Source organism: Polypterus senegalus, chromosome 10, assembly GCF_016835505.1.
Source record: "Polypterus senegalus isolate Bchr_013 chromosome 10, ASM1683550v1, whole genome shotgun sequence".
NCBI lineage: Eukaryota > Metazoa > Chordata > Cladistia > Polypteriformes > Polypteridae > Polypterus > Polypterus senegalus.
Genome location: NC_053163.1, coordinates 146577223 through 146600540, shown reverse-complemented (window position 1 = coordinate 146600540; position 23318 = coordinate 146577223). Strand labels below are relative to the sequence as shown.

At 42.3% G+C, this 23318-nt stretch overlaps 1 protein-coding gene across 2 annotated transcripts in view; it reads left to right on the top strand.

The window, feature by feature from the left end:
- Positions 1–23318, top strand: part of si:ch1073-396h14.1 (disintegrin and metalloproteinase domain-containing protein 10) — a 130410-nt gene that overhangs the window by 71130 nt on the left and 35962 nt on the right. The window lies entirely within an intron of this gene.

Genomic DNA, 23318 nt, shown 5'->3' with positions numbered 1-23318 from the left:
TTTGAACAATTATTGCACACTTTCTGTAAATCCAATAAACTTCATTTCACTTCTCAAATATCACTGTGTGTGTCTCCTATATGATATATTTAACTGACATTTTTTATCGTAACAACCAACGATTTATACAGGAAAATAATAACTATTAACAAGGTTGCCCAAACTTTTGCATCCCACTGTATATATGATATTAAAAGGCGATACCCCTCCCTTAGTGATACGGCATTAAGAAATCACATAGGAGAAATAACTTAGCTTTATTTCTTTAATGATGGCTTACACTGCATAACAGACGAAGGAAGCCAATGGCAAGAACCCAGTCCGGAAGTGGGGGCCCGATGTGTAGAGTCTGCCATTTTTGTCGCTGCGTTGGAAGGATTTTCCAGATCGGATGATGTTATCTCCCATCCGTCTGTCAGCTTCAAAAGTGTGCCGGGCAATGTTCCAAGGCTTTATACTCTTTCTTCATGGGCAGACCCCCACTTCTGTGAATCATGACATTCCAAACAAGGCAAAGAGGATACAATTTCATGCTGACTCTGACAGACGAAAAATAGTGCATGTTTCCCAAGCTGTCTTTATCTGTCTTGTCTTATGCTTTACCTAGCAGTTCTTAAATGGTGAACCCCTGAGCTAAATCTGGTTCTGTACATGTGAGTAGAAAATGGAAGATTTATAACATATTTGCACAGTGACATATTAAACTTATACACTTACTACACAGGTCCAGCTCAGCGCCTGGTCACACAAGGAGTCCCTTGGACCCCTGCTCTTCTCTATCTATATGTTTCCCTCTTGGCCATATCATTTGTAGCTATGGACTGGGTTATCATTTTTATGCAGATGACAGTCAACTCTGTTTCAATGTTAAAAGTGAGACTTCATCAGGGCTTTCTCAGCTCACAACTTGCTGGATGGATCAGAACTCTTTAAAATTAACTTGAAACAAAACTGAATTCCTGCAAATTGGCACGAAAGTACAACTTAAGAACATGATCTCCTCCTTAGTCCCTCTTGACGGTGATCTCATCAGACCTTCTTCTCATGCAAGGCATCTTGGTGTCATTTTGGATTCCTCCCTTTCTTACTCCACTCACATAAACCACATTAAGAAACTTTCTTACTTTCACCTCCGTCACGTATCCCGTGTTCACATATTCTAACGCTGAGACACTTGTCCCCGCTGTTATCACCTCCCACATCGATTATTGTAACTCTCTAACGGCAGGTGCCGCTGCTAATCTTTTATCACGGCTCCAGCTGATTCAAAACTCTGCTGCAAGAGTCCTACCATGGACCAGCAACAGTGAGTACATCACAGCCCTCCTGCTTCGCCTCCATTGGCTCCCTGTGTCTTATAAGATCAAATATAAAATTCTATGAATAACCTGCAAAGCTTTAAATGGCCTCACACTGGACTCCATCAGTGAGCTTCTCCATCACTCTGCTCCTGTTTGCCCACTCAGGTCCTCTGATTCTGGCCATCTTGTTGTGCCCCACATTAACCCGCACTTTACAGGTGACACCGGGGCCTTCAGCTGTATAGCGCCCTGACTTTGGAAAGACCTCTCAAAATTAATGAAATCAGCTGACTCCATTCATTCTTTTATAAAACAACTGAAAACTCATCTGTTCAGGAAGGCTCAAACTTCACCTGACATTCTGCCTCTTTTGTCAGTTCACCTCTCTGTCCAGACACTCAGGATAATGTGTGTGTGTGTGTGTTATATCACAACTGATGTGATTTGTTCAGGGTTTCTTTTAGTACTGAATGTAGTATTTTACCCTGCTTTTTTGTCTTTTATTCTATTTAATGCCATTGTATATCCTGTATCTATGTGTTTTAGTATCCAATGTTACATATGCAGTATATCTCACAAAAGTGAGTACGCCCCTCACATTTTTGTAAATATTTTATTATATCTTTTCATGGGGCAACACTGAAGATGTGACACTTTGAAACAATGTCAAGTAGTCAGTGTGCAGCTTGTATAACAGTGTAAGTTTGCTGTCCTCAAAATAACTCAACACACAGCCATTAAGGTCTAATCCGCTGGCAACAAAAGTGAAAAATGTCCAAATTGTGCCCAGTTAGCCATTTTCCCTCCCTGGTGTCATGTGACTCGTTAGTGTTACAAGGTCTCAGGTGTGAATGTGGAGCAGGTGTGTTAAATTTGGTGTTATCGATCTCACACTCTCTGTCTCATACTGGTCACTGGAAGTTCAACATGGCAAAGAACTCCCTGAGGATCTGAAAAAAAGAACTGTTGCTCTACTTAAAGATGGCTGAGGCTACAAGAAGACTGCTAACACCCTGAAACTGAGCTGCAGCACGGTGGCCAAGACCATACAGTGGTTTAACAGGACAGGTTCCACTCAGAACAGGCCTCGCCATGGTCGACCAAAGAAGTTGAGTGCCACGTGCTCAGCATCATATCCAGAGGTTGTCTTTTGAAAATAGACGTACGAGTGCTGCCAGCATTGCTGCAGAGGTTGAAGGGGTGGGGGGTCAGCCTGTCAGGGCTCAGACCATACGCCCACCGCACACTGCATCAAATTGGTCTGCATGGCTATCGTCCCAGAAGGAAGCCTCTTCTAAAGATGATGCACAAGAAAGCCCACAAACAGTTTGCTGAAGACAAGCAGACTAAGGACACAGATTACTAGAACCATGTCCTGTGGTCTGATGAGACCAAGATAAACTTATTTGGTTCTGATGGTGTCAAGCATGTGTGGCGGCAACCAGGTGAGGAGCACAAAGACAAGTGTGTTCTTCTCTACAGTCAAGCATGGTGGTGGGAGTGTCATGGTTTGGGGCTGCATGAGTGCTGCCGGCACTGGGGAGCTACAGTTCATTGAGGGAACCATGAATGTCAACATGTACTGTGACATACTGAACCCTTCCTTCAGAAACTGGGCCGCATGGCAGTATTCCAACATGATAACGACCCCAAACACACCTCCAAGACGACCACTGCCTTGCTAAAGAAACTGAGGGTAAAGGTGCTGGACTGGCCAAGCATGTCTCCAGACCTAAACCCTATTGAGCATCTGTGGGGCATCCTGAAACGGAAGGTGGAGGAGAGCGCAAGGTCTCTAACATCCACCAGCTCTGTGATGTCATCATGGAGGAGTGGAAGAGGATTCCAGTGGCAACCTGTGAAGCTCTAGTGAACTCCATGGCCAAGAGAGTTAAGGCAGTGCTGGACAATAATGGTGGCCACACAAAATATTGACACTTGGCACAATTTGGACAATTTACACTCAGGGGTGTACTCACTTTGTTGTCAGCGGTTTAGACATTAATGGCTGTGTGTTGAGTTATTTTGAGGGGACAGCAAATGTACACTGTTATACAATCTGCACACTGACTACTTGACATTGTATTAAAGTGTCATATCTTCAGTGTTGTCCCATGAAAAGATATAATAAAATATTTAGAAAAATGTGAGGGGTGTACTCACTTTTGTCAGATTTTGTACCTACTGTTTCTTTTTGAGACTCTGTAAAGCACCTTGAGCATGGGAAAGGCGCTATATAAATACAATGTATTATTATTATTATTATTAAAGGTTGGCACAGGCATTACCGGAGCATCCGAGATTGTGGATATTTCCTAGCACTTCATGCAAATTGCCGTATTTTTCACTCCATAAGACTCACTTTTTTTCCCCCAAAGAAGGGAGGAAATGTCTATGCATGTTATGGAGCGTATATTGCATCACAGACCGTGATGTGTATTACTTGACAAAAATCAACATTCCGGGGTAGAGGGCGACAATCAGCTGTTAATGGCGACAAAACTCACAGTTACGTTACAGGCATTTCCTCTCTGCTTGGAGGAATGTTAGACTCATTGACTCGGCATCTAATCCTTGCATGTGTGTGAGTTACGATATGTTAAGAAATGTAAACAAAGACAAGATGGCATCGATATCTCATGGGGGAGCAAAGCGAGTGCAGAAAAGAAAATACTCAGCAGACAATGTTTTGCATTTTGCATTATCGCTGAGTCGGACTCTGATTTTTCAGAATCTGATTTTGTTGAGAGTGATCAGGAGATCGAGCGAGAGAGTGAGGAGCCGGCATCAGCTGATCAGACACCAGCCGATGCCACCCCAGCTGAGCGCATTTGCGCAGCCAATGCACCTACGGCAAGGTTTGCCTGGGAGGAATACCCAGACATTGATCCGTGGGAGCCAAACTGGCTACCAGACTTCACAAGAGAGCATGGCTTGCTGTTGGACACGACAGATTACCAGCCGCTGAACTACTTCAGGCTGTTGTTTCTTCAGGCTGCCTTTCCGCTGCTGTCGGATGAGGCAAACGGGTATGCAGAGCAATTTTTTGAATTGTGGGCTGCGCTTGCACCGAATTCTCGTTTTTCGAAGTGGAAACCCACAACAAAAGATGAGATGAAGGGCTTTGTGGCGTTACAAATAGAGATGGGACTAGACTGGCGATTTAACTTCAGGGAGCATTGGTCCAAACGTGCTTTGTGCCCTGGTGGCTTTGGACAGGTTATGCTGCTTTGGACAGGTGATGATAGGTACTACAATGCTCCTGCAAAGTGATTGTGAGCAACTGAGCTTCATAAATTCTGACACTAGTGATGAGAAGTTCTTGGGGTTTCCAGAAAACTAGAAGAGTGCTTGAACCTTCAAGTCTCTCCTCATTTGTTGATGACAGTGGTGAAGGTTCTTAATACCGCTGTTGACTTTCCATGGTTAAAATATTATTCTGCTACATTGTATTGGCACCCTGCCTTGGATTGGTTCCTGCCTTGTGCCCTGTGTTCGTTGGGATTGGCTCCAGCAGACCCCCGTGACCCTGTGTTCGGATTCAGCGGGTTGGAAAATGGATGGATGGATGGATATATTGTATTAAATATATTAGTACAACATTTGGTTCAGAATATTTTTTTCTTGTTTTCCTCCTCTAAACCTAAGTGCCTCTAATGGTCAGGTGCATCTTAAATGGAGCGAAAAATACGGTAAATCTTTTTCTAATTGTCTCCCCAGTTTAAAAATTCCAGCTCTGGTTTTTGGTCTTTGAGTTCCAGTTAGCTTACTAATTTTTGACAACAGATCATTTTTTTTTCATATCTTGCCATGTATGAGGTGTGATAAAAAAAATACGGTGAATGTTTTAAAAAAAATAAACGTTTAGTACAGTAAAAGATTTACAACTACTAGTCCCCGTCAAGATACTCTCCTCCACTTCCAACGCACTTCTCCCAAAGCTCCCACCACTTTGCGAAGCAGTTCTGGAAGTCTTTAGTTGGGCTGTCGTGGCTGCCTGGATGTCCTCGATGGATTGAAATCATTTGCCTTTCATGGACATTTTCAATTTAGGGAACAGCCAGAAGTCGCACGGTGCGATGTTTTTATTCGACAGAAATTGTCGTACTAGAAGGGATGTGTGACAAAGAGCGTTGTCATGATGATGAATGAAACCATTTTAACATTTTCCTCGGTTATTGATGTTGAAGGACGTCCTGATCTTTTCTCGTCTTCAACCGAGGTCAGATCCATTACGATATCGATCGAGCCACTTGTAAACAGTCTTAATTGTCAGTGCGGTGTCACCATAAACCGATTTTAACATCTGATGGGTTTCCTGAGCTTTTTGCAATTTGAAACAAAATTTCATGTTAATGCGTTGCTCGATATCCATTATTAACGACAAACTTGAAAACCACACTTGAACTCAACAGTGGCTCACAGACGACAAGTTGAAACTGGTCACAAACTCGGCTCTAGGATGGACCTGTCAGAACTGGCATTGAATTGTTTGGAGCTGCTCTTGGATGGTGCTCGGCATCAACATTCACCATACTTTTTGATCACACCTCGTACTTCACATTTAAATTCGCTCATAAGCTGTCTCTTCTGAGTCTGTAAACTGGTCTCCTTGGCACATCAGGGTGCAGAGCGCAGGTGCAGCCGAATAGAAAGATTTTGGGCCTAACGCCCCCTGACATGTACTTTGTGACACTTTGGACTGATTGGTCTCGCTCAGCTTTTTGATTCTTGTACTTTCAAATCCCATCCAAAATACATTCCTGGCTGCACCCTTCATGCAAGGGGTACTGTGTTCATATTTGAGTTTAGGGTTTGCTGCAGAGACCACCTTAAGGGCAGGCCAGAGTTATTACCTGTGCAGGGATAGGCAAGAATAGAAAGCTTCAAATCTTTAATAATATAAAAGCGCATACAGCCCCTATAAAGAGTATTCACCCCCTTGGAAGTTTTCTACAACACTAAATCACAGTGGATTGAATTTGATGTTTTGAAATCAATCAACAGAAAAAGACTCCTTATTGCGAAAGTGAAAACTGATCTCTGCAAAGTGGTCTAAACTAACGACAAATATAAAAACACCATATTCACCCCCTTTAATATGACACTCCTAAATCATCACTGGTGCAGCCAACTGGTTTTAGACATCCCGGTATTAATTCAGTGGAGGTCACCAGTATGGGGTTTCACTTGATGGTTGTCTAATGTGGAATGTAGAAGGGTCAACTTGTGGTGCGTCGGTATGGTGGGCTAAGCTACACAGTGAAGACTCAAGAACATCCCAAGCAACCCCACGAAAAGTGCAAGTCAGGGGATGGAGACATGAAAAAGCCAAGCGACTGAATATCCAGTTCAACCATTCATGAAGAAATGGAAAGAGTATGGCAGGGCTGGAAATCTGCCTAGAGCAGACCATCCAAAAAAAAAAAAAAAGAAGAAGATGATTAAGTCGCATAGTGTGGGGTCTCCTCAGTCTGTCAGTGGAGCAGGACGGTGACAGCAGTCTGTCGCTGAAGCTGCTCCTCTGTCTGGAGATGATCCTGTTCAGTGGATGCAGTGGATTCTCCATGATTGACAGGACAGGGCGCAAGGCAGGAAACAAACCCCGGGCAGGTCGCCAGCCCACCACAGCATAATCAAACTTTACATTAAAATGATATTTTCACACTTAGGGAGGTCGAATATGGTGGTGGAATTTTTTCATGATTACATATGCATTACTGTGCAAAGTAACAAGAGTTATAGTCACCTAAAAACATAGAAAAAGTGTTAATATTATATATTTGTTGCAATAAATTGTTATAGGTAAAACAGGAGCCTGCTCAGCGCCCATCGCTGTGCCACGGATGTCAAACTGTTCAGCTCCGTGCCTACAATAGAGCCTGCCTTCCTCACCAGTTTGTCCAGGCGTGAAGTGTCCTTCTTCTTTATGTTGCCTCCCCAGCACACCACCGCGTAGAAGAGGGCGCTCGCCACAACCATCTGATAGAACATCTGCAGCATCTTATTGCAAATGTTGAAGGACCCCAGCCTTCTAAGGAAGTATAGTCGGCTCTGTTCTCTCTCACGCAGAGCATCAGTATTGGCAGTCCAGTCCAATTTATCATCCAGCTGCACTCTCGGGTATTTATAAGTCTGTACCCTCTGCACAGTCACCTCTGATGATCATGGGGTCCATGAGGGGCCTGGGCCTCCTAAAATCCATTACCAGCTCTTTGGTCTTGCTGGTGTTCAGGTGTAGGTGGTTTGAGTTACACCATTTAACAAAGTCCTTGATTAGGTTCCTATACTCCTCCTCCTGCCCACTCCTGATGCAGCCCACCATAGCAGTGTCGTCAACGAACTTTTGCACATGGCTGGACTCAGAGTTGTATTGGAAGTCTGATGTATGTTGGCTGAACAGGACTGGAGAAAGTCCAGTCCCCTGCGGTGCTCCTGTGTTGCTGACCACAATGTCAGACCTGCAGTTCCCGAGACGCACATACTGAGGTCTGTCTGTAAGATAGTCCAACATCCATACCACCAGGTCTATAAATCGGGAGTGCGCTCCCCTCAACATTCTCGTAGAGGAAAAGGTCATCAGAGCTACTTCCAGCTGTGCAATATTTCTCAAATATCATCTCTTTGTTTCTCGTCATAATTAATTGATAATATCGATTATCTCTATTTATAATCAAACCAACCCAACCAACCATCATCCAACCTGCTATATCCTAACTACAGGGTCACAGGGGTCTGCTGGAGTCAATCCCAGCCAACACAGGGCGCAAGGCAGGAAACAAACCCCAGGCAGGGTGCACAGCCCACCACAGCATAATCAAACTTTACATTAAAATTATATTTTCACACTTAGGGAGGTCGAATATGGTGGTGGAATTTTTTCATGATTACATATGCATTACTGTGCAAAGTAACAAGAGTTATAGTCACCTAAAAACATAGAAAAAGTGTTAATATTATATATTTGTTGCAATAAATTGTTATAGGTAAAATTGGATTTAATCATGATGATGGCGGAAATAAAGCAAAAAATCATAAAATTAAATGTATTACCAGGAACACGATGGGGACGTAGCAACTTATTGTTCCCATTACATCTTTATATTTACATGGCATGTTCAATGTTTACACGTTATTGTTAAACTGGTGATGTATAAATTAAAATAAAATGAATAATAGTTATTGAAAAAATATGCGTTGTATTGAATACAGTTTTTAATATCGTTTACACATTTATAGTTCCATGATTCAAAAATACGAAGGGTTGTTTAAATAAAATACTACTTCCTTTGGAATAATTATTTTTAAATTTCATATCTGTTTGCTTTTTTATCATTATACATATCTACACAAAATTTGAATCATCTATCTGTAATCATAACCATAGTTTACTTGAAAATTCCCTAAAGTATTCACTTCCGGCCGCTGGAATTGTCCCAAAAGTTGATAGGATTCCTTATTTTTGATACAAAGCAGGAGTACAAAACCTCATTGACCAGGCCAAAGCGTTTTCGAGTTATCGTGTTTACACACCGACAAGCATCATTTCAAAAACGGTATTTTGGGACTCAGGAAGGTCTAAAACGTCAAGATTCATCAAAATCCTGAGGTGGAATTTTTTCTCGATTCCTATACTTCCTCTATACTATGTATACGAGAAACGAGAGACCAAAGTTGAGCCATCAGACTAAACATCATGAACGTGGCACCATCCCCAGCGTAAAGCATGGCAGTAGCAGCATCAGGCAGTAGGGAGGCTTCTCTGCAGCAGGACCTGGAAGACACGTGAGGGTAAAATGAATGCAGTAACAGCCACAGAAATCCTGGAGGAAATGTTGACGGAGTTTAATGGAGGTTGCTTACCAGTAAGACAACGAGCCTAAGCTGAAAGCCAAAGCCACACAGGAATGGCTTCAAAAGAACAACGTGAAGGTCCGGGAGTGGTCGAGTTAGAGTCCAGATCTCCATCCTACTGAGAATTGATGGCCGAACTTAACAAATGCCGTTCACGTGCCATCCCCATGACACCTGATGGGGCTTGAGAAGAAGAATTGAGGAAATACAGCAAAGTCCAGATGTGCAACACTGATAGTGAAAAGGACCTGAGCACACAGACTCAAGGCGGTCACTTCTGCCATCTACTAAGTAAAGGCTTGACAGAGGTTAACACTTATGCCATCAATCATTACGTGTTTTATATTTGTCATTAATTTGGACCACTTTACCGAGATCTGTTGTCACTTTGATATTAAAGGGTCTTTTTCTGTTGAACGGACTGAAAAAAATCCAAATTAAGTCCACCATGTTTTAATGCTGCAGAACAAGAAAATGTGAAAACTTCCAAGATGGTGAGCCCATTATATAGTCACAGTCAGATCTTTCATTTTGTTTAAAGGTCCAAAACATCTGCTAGGGTCCTGTATGGATGGATCAGGACATGAATTCCCCACGACCATGTTGTGGTCCTCCTAACCCCATCGCCTGCCGTTAAGCTACCTGAATGTGGTCGGATTGTTTTAGCGACTTCAACTGGGCACCCCTCACACCTGGAGCTTCACGGTCAAATCAGGAAAATTGGAATCTGAAAACTCCTTGGACCAAGCTGTGGCCACCTGAGTGGATGCTAACCAAGATTGGAGAACTCCCTGTAAGTCCTGCAGTGCAATGGTTGGCTGCTTGGTGGCACCAAGTCATTGCTAAGTGATGTTACACCAGCTGTTTTTGTCTTAATGGCTGCCGTTCTATTGGCTGTGCTGGAGGGTGTGCGGGGGTCTAATCAGCGTGCATGTGACAGGGAGAGGCCGCCGTTCACCTTGCCCTGAAGGATCTCAGTGTTCACATTCCAGCCCTCTGAGCCGTGGCCAGCGTTGCCATGGGAAGAGCTCACATGAGTCCTCAGACAAAGGGACACACGGTGACATTGCACTAAGTCTGACAAGCTTATTGAAAGCATGTGACTGTGACTGGAATGTGTGGCATGTGGTAAGAAGGACGGAGAAGAGCAGCAGGACTATTCCAACCAGATGACTGTTCTCTTGAACGTAATGCGACTGACTGGGTAACATGATCTCCATTAACATGCTTGAATCACCGGTTTGCCCTTCAAAGAGAAGGTCTGCCATGTGTTTTTGTTTTTCTTTGATTCAGCCCCCCGGCTTCGTGCAATGGGGTCAACTGAGAGCACAATGAGTGCCGATCTTCTAAGAACAGTCCTGGTCAGAATAACACAAAGGGAACCAACGTGTAGAAATAATCACACAGGGAAGGTTAGGGTGCGCAAAAATGAACTCAGAAGAGTCCGTTTGACACGATGGCCTGCGTTAATTTGGACCTTCCTTGTTCTACCCAGTAAAACAAATACGGTGCCCTCCATAATGTTTGGGACCAGGACCCCTTTTTCTTTGATTTCCACTTCTGCTCCAAAGTTTAAGATTGCAAATCACACAATTCAGACATCGTGATTAAAGTGCATAACCCAGACTTTCATTGAAGGGGATCTGCAGACATTTGGTCACACCACGTAGAGGTGACACGTTTCTACATGATCCCCCATTTCAGGGCACCACAATGTTTGGACAAAGCAATGGCAGGTCTGTTAAAGCCGTTGTCATATTTACTGTAGTTCTTTGTCGTTTATCCCTCACATACAATGACTGCTTGAAGTCTGCGATTCTCAGACATCATGATGCTCTGCCAAGTCTCTCATGCAGCCATCTTCAGATCCTGCTTGTTTAGGGGGGCTTGTCCTCTTAAGTTTTTAATTCAGGCTATGGAAGGCCTGCTCAATTGACTGAAAGTGGGGGACTGACTTGGCCATTCCCAAATGTTCCATTTTTTAGCTTTGTTAAACTCCTTAGCAGTCTGTCTGGCTCATTATCTTGCTGGATGAAGCCCCATCCAGTGAATTACAGGCTGGAGCAGATCAGATGTTTCTACACACCTCAGAATTCCTTGTGCCGCTGCCTTCAGCAGTTCCATCATCAATGAAGAGAAGTGGGCCAGGACCTGTGGCAGCCATACATGCCCATGACCCCCAGCACCATTTTTAACAGATGAGGTGGTCTGCTTTGGCTCTTGGCCAGTTCCTATTCATCTCCACACTTTACTCTTTAGCCATCACCCTGATCAGGTTCATCTTTGTCTCGTCTGTCCTCAAGACCTTTTCCCAGAATTCTGCAGGCTCTTTGAAGTCCTTCATCACAAACTGTAATCTGCTCTCCTGTATTTGTGGTTTCCATCTTACAGTGTGGCCTCTGTGTTTCTGCTCATGAAGTCGTCATATGATAGTCGTCTCTGACACACACACATTGGCCCCCTGAAGTTTGTGTATGATCTGTCAGACAGGCGTTTTGTTGGCTTTCTCTTTACCATACCCTCTTCTGTCATCAGCAGTGGTGGTCTTCCTTGGCCTCCCAGTCTCTTTGTGAATACTGAGTCCACCAGTGTGTTCTTTCTTCTTGCTGATATTCCAGACAGTTGATTTTGGTCATCCTAAGGTTTTATTGATGCCTCCAATGGTTTTATTCTTGTTTTTCAGCCTCATAATGGCTTCTTTGATGTTCATTGGCACAGCTGTTGTCCTCACACAATGGCAGCTACAGACTCCAGAGGATAGAAACAAGCCAAGGCATCTTATGAAGCAATGAAACCCACCATCATGATGTCTGAATTGTTCGATTTTGAACTGTGGACCAGAGGGGCAAATCAAGTAGAAATGGGTCTTTGTCCCAGACAATATGGAGGGCACCGTAAAATCTGCATTGAGAAGCTAAGAGAAGTGTATTCCATAATAAATCTCTGCACAGTTAAAATCATAGAAGTGGAAGAAAAGTTGAGTGCAGCAAATACAGTAACTAAAAGCCTTCACATTGTCCTTAACCTCAGGGCCTTGAGGTTTATTGCTCTGTGGTCGGGTGACAGATAGATGACAAAGTCTGGCAAAACATTAGGGGTGCCAGCTGGGTTGCTCCATTTATTTCCAACACATAAAATAAGCAAAACAAGTGGATTCATTTTCCATTTCCGTGCAAGAACAAAAATATCCGCCTTCTCGGCCTTCCATTAAAAGGTCTTTGTACTAGAGCTCCGTGCTCATTCCTAGCTCAGGGTCCAAATGAGACGCCAGCTTGTGGGAGTACCTGGCTTTTATGGGTGTTAGAACAGAAGGGGCAGAGTCAGTTGCTGAGAAGGGGATATCCTTAGCGACAGCGACCCCCCTATTGTTTACCTTTGATAGCCCCAGAAGGTGGTCCTTGCACACTCAGGTGTGACAGTCCCCAGGTAAAAACTTTTTAAGATAAGGGTTGTTGTACAGTAAGTCACTATATAACGAAAAGCTCAAAAAAGAAAAGTTTGAGGTCCAACGCCAAAAGTCCTTATTCTATTCTTAATCCTCAGGGCCACAAAAGATATTTGCCCCCAGGTAAGTGTTTTTAAGGTTAGGACTGGTGTCAAGGTAAGGCGCTATATACATTTAGTATTCGTTTGAAAGGCTCAAGGCAGGAGCGAACTCTGGACAGGGTGCCAGTTCATCACGGGGCAAACACCCACATGCCAGACACCATTTGGTGTCACCAGTTCACCTAATCTGCATGTCTGTGGACTGTGGGAGGAAACCCACCCAGTCATGGGGAGAACCTGGGATGTAAACTGGGGTCTCCTTACTTCAAGGCAGAAGTGCTCCGACCATGCCACTGTGCCACCCTTAAATTTAGTACTCAAAAATGTTAAAAGTTAAAAAAAAATGAACATTAGGGTATCAACTACCTTTAACATTAGGGTTTTAATAAAACTTTTTAAATTTTTGTATATGTAGTAAAGGCACTATATATCATAAAGCTTTACGGCATCCTTCCTATTATTCCAACCAATATGTTTTTAAAAAGGCTGCAATAATATTTCCTAAATTTTTTTATTATTTTACCTAAAAAATTGTTTCTTAATAAAAAAACTAGGTGGCTTCATCCCCTGCTCACTTTGCCTGCGCTACGCATCAGCCACTTCACTTCTCTGTAACTCGCATTGTGAAGCGGGGGTCTGAACGCACCTCAAAGAGACGCAGTCGCTCCTCTGAAACCCCCTCTTAAACGGGGGTACAATGGGAAAGAAATACAATTGTTTTTTTTTTTACCTCCTCTTTGCTCGATCAGCTGCTGTGTGATCTGCATCTCATGCAGCGTACTCCTGTCATATCACTAATGTCCATATATTCGATCTCTTTTCGCTTTTCCCTTTTCGTCAATATCGTATTGAATTTTGAGTCCGTGTGTGAAATTACATCGTGACAATGCAAGTTATAACTGCCCGTGACTGAATACTGTTTCTTTCTCTCTACAAGAAATGTGTCTGACAATAGCATTAACAAAAATGAGAAATGATTACTCTCACGGAATTTTACTTTCACCAAACAACAAATCTTTTAATTCTCGCGGATACGCCTCTTCATTGTGAAGAAACAATACTTTTTTTTCCTTGATGGCAACACGAATTAGATGATCTACATCTAAAGTTGAAATCCGAACAATATATTCGATCTCTTTTCGCTGTTCCGTTACTTCACCGATTAATCATTTCCATTTGTTTTCGCTAATGCAATCTTTACTAACCTTTTTTTGAGACTTTCGAATTTTTGTACTTCCATTATCTCTAACTTGCTCTGCATGTGTACCACGCCATCGTTTTTGGAATCTTTTATTTCTCGTGGATACGTCTCTTCTTTGGAAAGAAACACTACTTTTTTATCCCTGATGGCAACACGAATTAGATGATCTACAAGTCCCCAACTTAAAGTTTAAATCCGAACAATATATTCAACCTCTTTTCGCTGTTCTGTTATTTCATCAAGTAATAATTTCTGTTTGTTTGTGCTAATGCCATCTTTACTATCCTTTTTTTGAGACTTTTGAAATTTCGTACTTTCATTATCTCTAACCTGCTCTGCATGTGTATCGTGCCAACGTTTTTGAATTCTTTACGACAATCTACTTTGCCATCTACTCTTTGTCTTTTATTTCCAGCCCCGGGCGTGGTTAAATCTCTTGGCACAAAGACTTGTCTCGCAGGACGTGAAAGTGTCTCTCTGAGAAAATCACGTCTCGTCTCCTTCCATCCTTTCAAGAATTTTTTTTATAATAGAAAGATATAACCAAAACGTGTATGCCTGAAAAACTAAATGAAGTTGAGCTAGCCAGAATTGGAGAGTGGCGTAAGCGAGTTGTGATCTTGGGGATTTAAAAGCATATCTGTCTTTGATCATCCATCGAATCTAATATAGCGATTGCATCAGGAAGACCTTGTAAAAAGTTATTAAAAAGATATATTTGAGTCTGCTGAACTTTAGGATCAATATCTGCTAACAACGAGTTAGCCAAGCAAATCTTAGCTTTGGGGAAGGCCCGCTTGCCCTGCTAGGTAACTTAAAGTGGGACCCTGATTCAGATTGAAACGGTTTTGAAGTCCAATATAAAACTGACGGTGCAGGGGTGGGTTTAGGGTCCATTGCTCAAATGGACTTTGGTTTGAAGGTGTGTAATGTGGTGTAAGTGAGCCTTAGGGAATATATCTGTTTGTAAATTTGGATATGGGAAGGGATGAATGTTATTTATATGGGTTGTAAGAAAAGATAGAAAAGCCACGTGAAAGAGTTGAGGATCTATCCATGTATGAGGTGAGACACAAAAATAATCAGATTGGTAAAAAAAAATATTTATGGATGACTTACAGCATTCTAAGCATTGTCACTTTCTACAGACTCCCCCTCCGGATCTCTACACCGCTCCATACGTGTCTTCCATTGATTGAAACAGTGCTGGAAGTCTTCTTGCTTGAGGCTCTCCAATAATCTTGTCGTTTCTGTATTCACTTCATTCATCGAAGTAAAATGTGTTTCCTTTAGGTCACTTTTGATTTTCAGGAACAAGTTTAAAATCACAGGGAGCTAAATCGGGCGAATAGGGAGGATGATCGAGGACAGGAATGGAAAAAGCATTGTGCGCGGGAGAGTTGTCTTGTCTTGTTTCGCTGTTCGCTTTTTTCACCCAACATTATAGTGGCAACTCGTGTAGCGATTGTTGTGCAAATACTGGCTGGGCTATTTACAGGATATAACTAGGCAGTCAGCGGTTGGAGAGGGCGTGTAGGAGGGGATAAAGTTCTAGGATTCACATCAAGCCGACCTTCAGACAGTTTTCCAGGAAAGCCCCAAGCCCAGTCCGGTCATTTTTGTCTCTCACTTCATACTTGGAAACTGCTGATAAGGAAATACGTCTGAGTCCAAAACAGAACTGAAGAGTTTAACAAAATGGCTGGCATATAACACCAGAAGACAGGAAGTGATGCAATGGTAGAGTGGCATCTTGGGACCGAATATGACATCAGGAGTAGGTGGGTTCTTGGGACCGGAATAGGAAGTAGTGTGAGGTTGTCTTCTAGGATTTGGAAGTGATATGAGGTTGTTCTGTAGGGGTAGAGGTGAAAGAGTTAGAGGACAACACCAACCCCTGGTCCAGCGGGAACATGAGCCCATAAACTGTCTGCAAATCACACATGTGTGACAGGGGCCTCATGGTGCCATTATTAGACGGCATAGTCTACGGTTTCACTGTCATGCAGATGACGCACAGGTTTATTTACACGTAGGACTCACACAAACCTTACCTCCTCCTGCACTATTAGCCCCTCTTTCTGTCTAATAACTTTCTGAAACTAAAGATTGAAAAGCTAGTGAGGCTTTAGTCTATTTCATCTCTTGCTACTTTAAGGAAAATGGACATTTTTTCATTAGAAATTCCAGGTTTTATTGCATCTCTGTTTGCACATTGTTGTTATTGCCGATCCTGCACTCCACCTTGAACCACCCATTAATAATATTACCAAATCTCAAGGTTGCGTTCTTTTCTTTTGGATACTGCAGCAGAGACCCTCGTCCATGCTTTTGTCACCTCACGACTTGATTATTGCAATGTGGTGTTTTGTGGGGTATCCCATAACAGATTATAGTTGTTATAGAATGAAAATCCCCAACAAATAGGATTCAAAGCCTGGGAATCATGCAAAAGTCCAAAAGCCTTTTCATTTTCAGTTTTGACTTTTGCTAAAGATAATAAACAGCCATGTTGTGTCTGCAGAGAAAGCACACAGAGCACAAAGACATTTTAATGCATAGCTTAACATAGATAAGATACCGCGGCACACGCCTTTTGTGTGATCGCCCTTCAACAACAACAACAACAACATTTATTTCTATAGCACATATTCATACAAATAATGTAGCTCAAAGTGCTTTACATGATGAAGAAAAGATAAATAAAAGACAAAGTAAGAATTAGAATAAGACAAGACTAATTAACATAGAATAAGAGTAAGGTCCGATGGCCAGGGAGGACAGAAAAAACAAAAAAAAAACTCCAGACGGCTGGAGAGAAAAAATAAAATCTGCAGGGATTCCAGACCATGAGACCACCCAGTCCCCTCTACCTAACATAAATGAAACAGTCCTCTTTGTATTTAGGGTTCTCATGGAAGGACTTGATGATGATGGTCATGTAGACTTCTGGCTTTTAATCCATCAATGTAGGACATCACGGTGCTTTGATTAGGTGGTGGAGGTGCAGGTCGCCACCACAGAAAACTGGGGAAAGAAACAGAAGAGAGAGTAGGGGTTAGCACAGATGATTAAAAACCACCATGAATAGTTATTATAATGAATTGGATATACAGAGTATCAGGATTAAATGAAGGTGAAGTTATAGAAAGGCCATGTTAAAGTAATGTGTTTTCAGCAGTGTTTTAAAGTGCTCTACTGTATCAGCCTGATGAATTCCTATTGGCAGGCTATTCCAGATTTTAGGTGCATAGCAGCAGAAGGCCGCCCGCCTCACCACTTCTTTTAAGTTTTGTTCTTGGAATTCTAAGGAGACACTCATTTGAGGATCTAAGGTTACGATTTGGAATATAACGTGTCAGACATTCCGATATATAAGATGGGGCGAGATTATTTAAGGCTTTGTAAACCATAAGCAGAATTTTAAAGTCAATCCTGAATGACACAGGTAACCAGTGTAGTGACATCAAAACTGGAGAAATGTGTTCGGATTTTCTTTTCCCAGTTAGGATTCTAGCAGCTCCATTCTGCACTCGTTGCAAGTGATTTATATCTTTCTTGGGTAGTCCAGAGAGGAGTGCATTACAGTAATCTAGTCGACTGAAAACAAACGCGTGAACTCATTTCTCAGCATCTTCAGTCAGGTCACGCCCACTTTATTAGGTTACGCCCCTTCATGTTCATTATTCCTTATGTTAATAGCTGACACCTGTTTGGTATTTTGCTGACTTTTCAGCCACTCCTCCTTATTGCTAATCCTCTGCCCAGTCTTTGGCATCGTCTTTCAGGGTGTCATTTGAATTGGTGGAGTGGTTACACGTAAGACTCAATGTATCTTAGTGCATTCCAGTGTCTTGACTACCTAAGGCTCACTGTAATTCAGTGCTTAACAGTGTCATCGACTATATATATATATATATATATATATATATATATATATATATATATATATATATATATATATATATATATATATATATCTTCATTTGGATCTTGATCTTTGTTTGTCCGTGAATAAATTAGAAGAAGAAGCACTAGATGGCAGTAGAGAGACAGCTAAAACATAGGCATTGCATTAAGAATCTCCTCCAGGCTTATACTACTGAAGACTGTAGTACGCCAGTCACACCTCAAAACACAGACATTCAAACTAAACAAATTGTTGTGCTTTAAATTAACTGAAGAGATCTTCATTTAGATCTTGATCTTTGTTTGTCCGCGAATTCCACGCATGCGTAGACCACCTTCCAGTTTAGTATGTTGTTGTTACTCACGGATGTCAATAATGTGTCGGAATAACGAATGGGGTGATGGACAGTGTTACGCTGGTTAGCTCCTGAGGCCTGGTTAGAGAATGAGATTGCCGAAGATAAAAGGTACGTGCCTACGTAACATATGAATGAAAGAAAAAAAGACAGTGGGTAAAATGAATGACAACGTAACAGCACGTTCAGGAAATTATTATTATTGGTACATTGTAGCCGGCGAGTGCTGCGCGTCTCACAGTTGTACCGTGGCTTGCTCACATGTCAGTGAAGTGATCCCTATTTATGCTTTAAAGAGCCTGGATACCTATGTGTCCCCCTTTTATAACCATTGCTCCGTGTATATTGCCTTACTCTTTGGATCGTCACAAAGCAACCTGCGAGATTGGAGAACGGTTGAGAAGACATCGTCAGAGGAAATGATAGCGTTGTGAAAACAAGACGGACTGTGAACGGACAGAAGCAGAAATGTTCCTACACCACCACATAATTACGATTCGGACAGTGATTCCGAGTAGGCTGTTCCTATCGAATCAATGTCCAAGGGTTTTCTTTAGTAATTTTGTTTCCCTTATAAAAAAATCATAATGCTGTGCGATGAAAGGCCCAGTTCACAACTTGCAGCTGCGTTTAAACAGGGAGCCCTTCACAGACAACTTTAACGCGCACAACGTAGTTGGGCGCACATGGCTAGTATATATATAAAGTCTAAAAGTGCAACGATTTCATGCAATGGTTTTAAGTCACGCTTTAAATCTGGCTTATTTTAAACCCTACATGTTTATGTTTGGTATCATTCTTTTCATAATTTATCAAACTTTAATGTGCTATTGTTAGATTTTCAGATTCTTATTCCATTTTTAAATTACAAACTAAAATATCAAGAACCTGCGAGATGAGACTTTGTGCCAACAGATTTAACCACACTGGGGGCAAAAATAAAAGACAAATAGTAGGTAACAAAGACAGCTAAAGTACAGGCTTTTAAATGTTTCAAGCACTGCATGAGATGTAGATCATGCAGCAGCTGATCGAGCAAAGAGGAGGTAAAAAAAAATAATACTGTATTTATTTCCCACTTTATCACCGTTTAAGAGGGGGTTTCAGAGGAGTGGGACTGTGTCTCCTTGAGGTGCGTTCAGCCCCCCCCCCCACACAACACGACCGGCAGAGATGCAAAGTGGCTGGCGAGCAAAGCGAGCAGGGGGTAAGCCCCCTAGTATTACAATATAGTGATAGCCAGCATTGCCACTCTAGAGGCGGGTGGGTTCTGCACAGGTGATTGACAGCAGGGTATTCATAGTTTTGCTGAGCTCTGCATTCCTGGAACCCATGAAACTTTCTCATTATACTTTTCAAGTCCCATAAGGCTTGATGAGGCAGGTGGAGACTCCCATGGCATTATAAATACCGCCTCGCAGATGATAATGGGGGTAACTGGGGAAAGGGACACGACACAATATGCTGGAGGACGATTGGGAACACTGTGAGAGTGAAGTGACTGTTATTTTTACAGGGTGTTTGTGAGTTCCATTCAGCTAGAAGAGTGCAGTAAATTATTTGTTGTGGAATAAGCAAGACTGATATTGTGCACCAAACCATAACAACAACAACATTTATTTCTATACCACATTTTCATACAAATGATTTCGCTCAAAGTGCTTTACAAGATGAAGAAAGAAAAAATAAAAATATAAAAATTCAAATAAGATTAGACAATACTAAATAACAAAGAATAAAGTAAGTTCCGATGGCTAGGAGGATAGAAAAAACAAACAAAAAAAAAAAAAACTCCAGAGGATGGAGGTAAAAAAACAAAATCTGCAGGGGTTCCAATGCCAAGAGACCACCCAGCCCTCAGTGGACATTCTATCTAACATAAATGATCTCAATCAGTCCTCGTGGCTTTCAGGCCTCAAGTGAAAGAATTAGATGAAGACGGTCATGTGGACCTCTGACCTTCAATCCAACAATGCTGGGACTGCACGGTGTTTTGATCAGGTGGTAGGGGTGCAGATCAGCACCACAGAAAACTGGAAAAAGAACAGCAGAGAAAGTTTGGGTTAGTACGGAGCCATGATAAAAACGATCATTCAATCCATATACAGAATATCAGGGTTACACATTAAATTGACAATATGAGAAAGCCATGATAAAGTAAGGAGTTTTAGCCTTTTAGCTATTCCAGATTTGAGGTGCATAACAGCAGAAGGCCGCCCGCCTCACCACTTCTTTTAAGTTTAGCTCTTGGAATACTAAGCAGACCCTCATTTAAAGATCTGAGGTTACGATTTGGAGTGTAAGGTGACAGACATTCTGAGGTACCAGTAAACCCCTGATTCTCTAAAGAATCGCAAATCCAAGAATGGCAATCACTTTCTGTTCCCTCCGATCTTTGGAGGGATGAAAGATGATAGAGGGTGGGAGCGTCCAGGGAATGTTTTCATTTAATTAAATAATTATATTTGTACGAAAATTAACCAATTTATTAAAACTAAAATTGAAATTTAATTGTTATATAATTTAAGTTCAAAATGTCTGGAGTGCAAAGGTTTAAATGAAGTAAATTGGAAACAAAAAATTCATAAAATGGTAAATTTAAAATAATTAATCAAAATTTTCTTTATAAACAACATTTTTGGTAAAGATGGTTTCCTGTCCTTTGAATCAGCTGTCCCTGGTATGGAGTAGTTAAAACCTTCACTGTAACGTCACACGAACACCAGACTCTTGAAAAGGCAACATAAAGTTGTCCATGTCCAAATACAGGCTCAGATAGGTAAATCCTTACTTTGTCTATGGTTTGTCCTTGGGATTTGTTGATCCTCATGGCAAATGCAGCCTTAATGGGAAATTGGCGTCGTTTAAGTTAATTCCAGGTCAGAACTTGTAAGGTCAATTCTGGGAATCAAAACAGTATTGCCAGTATGGGATCTCGTAAGCACTTGTGCCTCAATAACATTTTCTCTCATGCTGTTCATGACCAACTGTGTACCGTTTCATAAACCTTGCTTAGTATTAAGGTTTTTTAATAGCATGACTGTTGTCCCTACTTTAAGGTTAAGATTGTGTCGTGGTAATCCAGCCGGGTTAATTGTGTTTAAATATTCTAATGGGAAATTAAAATGCTCAGTTTCGTCTTCAGAATCAACACTGTCAGTACTTAGAAAGACACAGCGTTCTCCAGGAAGCAATCCAATCACTTGGTTATTTATCTGGTCAACGTCAATATTCTTTGGACATAATATAGCCCGGTGCGTCGAAAGTGGCATCTGGTCTAATGACATTGGTTCACCAAAAACCTCTGTTACCAAGTCGTCACAAATAAAGGCGTGAGGGATTTGAATAGTATCTGGGTGAAGTTCAGACACATTGGTAAGGTTTCCATTTCCAAGCTCCAACAACCAATTGGTATATTCTGGATCTGTACACCGCATGTTCTCTACCAAGCTGCGGTGGTGTGCGCGTTCGTGTTTGGGTGGCTGTTGTACTGTGCACGGCTTGCTTCTGGCCTCTGCCATCCATGCATATATACAAACATTACTAAATGAAGGTTGTATATAAAGGGCGGCACGGTGGCGCAGTGGTAGCGCTGCTGCCTCGCAGTTAGGAGACCCGGGTTTGCTTCCCGGGTCCTCCCTGCGTGGAGTTTGCATGTTCTCCCGTGTCTGCGTGGGTTTCCTCCGGGCGCTCCGGTTTCCTCCCACAATCCAAAGACATGCAGGTTAGGTGGATTGGCGATTCTAAATTGGCCCTAGTGTGTGCTTGGTGTGTGGATGTGTTTGTGTGTGTCCTGCGGTGGGTTGGCACCCTGCCCAGGATTGGTTCCTGCCTTGTGCCCTGTGTTGGCTGGGATTGGCTCCAGCAGACCCCCGTGACCCTGTATTCGGATTCAGCGGGTTAGAAAATGGATGGATGGATGGAGGTTGTATATACGGTGGTGTGCGCGTTCACGTTCGGGCGGCGGTTGTATTGTGACCTGAAGTTTAGTTTACAGGTTGTGTTGTTTGGGCGCCACCTACTGACTCTAGGAAGCCACTGGGTTTGACTCTGGGGTGCTGAGGCACTGTGTGCACGCGCTTTCAGTGCTTCTGGCCTCTGGCATTCGTGCATATATACAACCTTCATTTAGTAATGTAGATCAGATGGAGCAGATTATTGAAGGCTTTGTAAACCATAAGCAGGATTTTAAAGTCAATTTTAAATGGCACCGGTAACCAGTGTAGTGACGCTAAGACTGGTGTGATGTGCTCAGATTTTCCTTTCATGGTTAAGATTCTGGAAGCTGCATTCTGCACTCGTTGCAATCGATTGATGTCTTTTCTGGGTGGTCCTGCGAGGAGTGTGTTACAGTAATCCAGTCGACTAAAAACAAAAGCGTGAATTCATTTCTCAGCATCTTGCAAAGTTATAAGGGATTTAACTTTTGTTATATTTCTTAAGTGAAAAACTGCTGTCCAAGAAATCTGATTAATATGTGATTTAAAATTCAGGCATACTACATAGCTGGTCTCACTGCTGTTCTATAGACCTTTGCTATCACTCTTGCAGGTGCCATTCACCATGGCTCAATGTGAGAGTGGGATTACGTTGAGAATCGGCCTATTCCAGCTTGCAATGGTGATGGTCAGGTTGACACATGAGGTCAGACAGGAGTCCCTGTGGACTGTGATGTTCACGGATGACATTGTGGTCTGTGGTGAGAGTAGACAGCAGGTTGAGAGGTGTGTAATGGAGAGAAGGGCAAAGAGAGTCAGTAGGAGTGAGATGGTGTACAAGGTGGTGGATTGACTGCAAGGAGTAGAGGTGGTGAAGGTGGATGGACTTAAATACTTGGGTGCAACAGTGTAAAGTAAAGGAGAGTGCAGCAGAGGGGTGAATAAGAGAGTAAAGGTGGTGTGGATGGGTGGAGAAGAGTGGCAGGAGTGACCTGTGATAGAAGAGCCCCTGCAAGAGTGGCCCAGGGCCTACTTCATAGAGCAACTTATTGGTTCCAAACAACAAAGTTCCTGTGGTGGGAAAAGACTTGGGGGCCTTTCTTCTATAATTCTTAAAAAGTGTTATTGTCCATAAAAAAAGGACCCTGTGTTAGGATATAGCAGGTTGGACAATGACTGACTGACATAAAAAAAAAAGTTTTCTAATATAAGA